This window comes from Malaya genurostris, chromosome 3 (assembly GCF_030247185.1).
Source record: "Malaya genurostris strain Urasoe2022 chromosome 3, Malgen_1.1, whole genome shotgun sequence".
In the NCBI taxonomy this organism is placed as follows: domain Eukaryota; kingdom Metazoa; phylum Arthropoda; class Insecta; order Diptera; family Culicidae; genus Malaya; species Malaya genurostris.
Window position 1 is genome coordinate 146,721,021 of NC_080572.1, and position 3,786 is coordinate 146,724,806.

Genomic DNA, 3,786 nt, shown 5'->3' on the forward strand with positions numbered 1-3,786 from the left:
ACACAGACGTTTCATTATATATAAACACTTTTTTTCGCATTCAATCTTTGTGAAAGTTTAATATTTTTTATTGTTCATTGGAATGTACAGCAGAGTAACTTATGTTTGTTCGGGATCTGTATCAATGAAATAAACTGACGTAAATTTCACACAGATTTCGAATGGAGCTCAACGATGTTCATCACTCAAATTTTAGGAATTTTTTAGGCCATCAGATGCGCAATCATCGAAAAAGTATAAGTTTAAAAAATGAAAACCCTGGGAGTGAGTGAATCAAACTCGGTTTATAATTCTAATAATCCTTGAGAATATTTTCCAACCAAAGAATTTTTTAATATTTTTGTTACTAGGTGTTATCGAAGCAATCTTGAGTCCATGATCGCATTTTCTTAGTTTTCAGCAAAAACTATATCAAAACTGAACGGATTCCAAGAAATGTCTGTTCAATTTAATTGCATTCCCTGTATTCTATATTTCAGTTTTGAATTTCAGAAATGGTGCAATGTTTTGATGACTATTTGTAGAGAAACAAATTTTTAAGCTTTCCCACACTCACAGCATTCTTGTGAACTTGTGAAAAATAAACTTCATTCCCAAAAGATTCAAGCAATGAATTCGAATCTTTATGCGGATCCACAGACATCATTTTAAGCTACAAATTCTAAACGGAAGAAATAATTTGAAACTGTTTGATGCATGAACAAATTATTCATCTTATCCTCAATGTTGCAAATATTCTTCGTGTAACTAATTCGTTCACGCATCCTTGCTGTGATTATACTGCCTTCGAATATGCCAGTCTCGAACAACGTTGAACTGTTCACTGCTCGAAAGAGAGAAGGGTGCAAAAGGAATAAGCAATAATCGTAGAGAACCCGAATATACTAATCCATTCTTCGCTGCTGGTATACATCGTGCATTTTCGTTTTATACATTCGTTCATTTATTTTATTCTTCGAATTGGTTCGAATAGCGTCACGGCGAAGATCGTTGCTTTCATTCTTCGCGAAGCATTCTTCATCTAATAAATTCATCATATACTGTTGGGTATCAGTAATGGGAGAATGCTGGAATATGGTTCATCACATACACATAAGACTATGGTAATAGTGCGGGGAGAAACATCTTTGTTTTTAAATAACTATTTATTGGAATATGAGTTAAAATTAAATTATTAAGATTTAAATTGGGTGTTCAACCACAAGTGGTGACTTTTCAGCCCTATTATATATATATATATATATATATATATATATATATATATATATATATATATATATATATATATATATATATATATATATATATATATATATATATATATATATATATATATATATATATATATATATATATATATATATATATATGGAATCCCATTACTGCTACCCAACTGCTACCCAACAGTATATGATGAATTTATTAGATGAAGAATGCTTCGCGAAGAATGAAAGCAACGATCTTCACCGTGACGCTATTCGAACCAATTCGATGAATAAAATAAATGAACGAATGTGTAAAACGAAAATGCACGATGTATACCAGCAGCGAAGAATGGATTAGTATATTCGGGTTCTCTACGATTATTGCTTATTCCTTTTGCACCCTTCTCTCTTTCGAGCAGTGAACAGTTCAACGTTGTTCGAGACTGGCATATTCGAAGGCAGTATAATCACAGCAAGGATGCGTGAACGAATTAGTTACACGAAGAATATTTGCAACATTGAGGACAAGATGAATAATTTGTTCATGCATCAAACAGTTTCAAATTATTTCTTCCGTTAAGAATTTGTAGCTTAAAATGATGTCTGTGGATCCGCATAAAGATTCGAATTCATTGCTTGAATCTTTTGGGAATGAAGTTTATTTTTCACAAGTTCACAAGAATGCTGTGAGTGTGGGAAAGCTTAAAAATTTGTTTCTCTACAAGTAGTCATCAAAACATTGCTCCATTTCTGAAATTCAAAACTGAAATATAGAATACAGGGAATGCAATTAAATTGAACAGACATTTCTTGGAATCCGTTCAGTTTTGATATAGTTTTTGCTGAAAACTAAGAAAATGCGATCATGGACTCAAGATTGCTTCGATAACACCTAGTAACAAAAATATTAAAAAATTCTTTGGTTGGAAAATATTCTCAAGGATTATTAGAATTATAAACCGAGTTTGATTCACTCACTCCCAGGGTTTTCATTTTTTAAACTTATACTTTTTCGATGATTGCGCATCTGAAGGCCTAAAAAATTCCTAAAATTTGAGTGATGAACATCGTTGAGCTCCATTCGAAATCTGTGTGAAATTTACGTCAGTTTATTTCATTGATACAGATCCCGAACAAACATAAGTTACTCTGCTGTACATTCCAATGAACAATAAAAAATATTAAACTTTCACAAAGATTGAATGCGCAAAAAAGTGTTTATATACAATGAAACGTCTGTGTGTTTGGCAGCCTTGTCGAGCCAATTTTATTCCTCTCTCCTTTTTCAGAATGCTATCAGAAAATCAAAGCAAAGAAAATGGTGGATGCATTGAAACTGACTTTGTTTCACAGAAAAATACAAGACTTTTTTTTATCGCGATAACATATATGCTTTTATGTACTAATCGCTTCTAAACTAAATTATCTAGACTTTGTCACGGTAGATTTATGATACAAGCCTTCAAAGCCGAGACATTCGATGAGCAAGTAGAGGTATGCATTTCCGAGCGTTCCAATTTTCATCAGTTCTTCAGTCAGAAAAAAAATACAACACGACCGCTAAACTCAATGAAAAGCTTATTTGTTTTTGATGCCATGATGTATAGATTTGGTGTATATCATCTTTTTGAAAAAAAAAAAATTAACTATATTCTACTATATTCAGTGTATTACTCGACTCTGACTCTTTTCCCAGAGCAATCATTATACCTGAAGATAGCTGAATATATCAGTAACCTTTTCAGCAGTATGCCAGCAAGATTGTTTTTGATGTCCCATATATCATCTATTCGAAACATTTTAGTGAATCCATACTTATATATACTCTTCAGTATATTATTCGACTCTGACTTTTTTCCTAAACCAGTCTAATCATTATCGAGAATCATTTTAACCGGGTTTTTCTCCGACATTCTAACAACCGTAACCGCCCGACCGTGGCCGATTGGACGAGAGTTGGTCCTCCCAGCAACTGGTGCAGTTCATGGTTCATTCGCCTTCTCCACGTACCGTCTCCCATCCGCACTCCGCCGAAGATGGTTTGCAACACCTTCCGTTCAAAAACACCTAGTGCGCGTTGATCCACCGCAAGCATTATCCAGGACTCGTACCCGTAGAGGATAGCCGGTCTAATCAGCGTTTTGTAGATAGTTAACTTCGTACGACGGCGAATTTTGCTCGATCGAAGCGTCCTGCGCACTCCAAAGTAAGCACGATTTCCTGACAATATGCGTCTCTTAATTTCTCTGCTGGTGTCATTATCGACAGTCACCAGTGAACCCAAGTGCACGAACTCGTCGACCATTTCGATTTCATCACCACCAATCAGAATTCGTAATTGGTGGCTGACGTTATCTTCTCTCGAGCCCCTGCCTTTCATGTACTTTGTTTTTGACACATTGATGTCTAGTCCGATCTGCTTGGCCTCATCTTTTAGTCCGATGTACGTATTTTCCATCTTCTCAAAGTTGTGTGCTATAATATCAATATCATCAGCGAAACCAAGTAGCTGAACGGACTTTCTGAAAATCGTGCCACTCGTGTATATCTTCGCTCTTCTTATCACACCATCCAAAGCAAT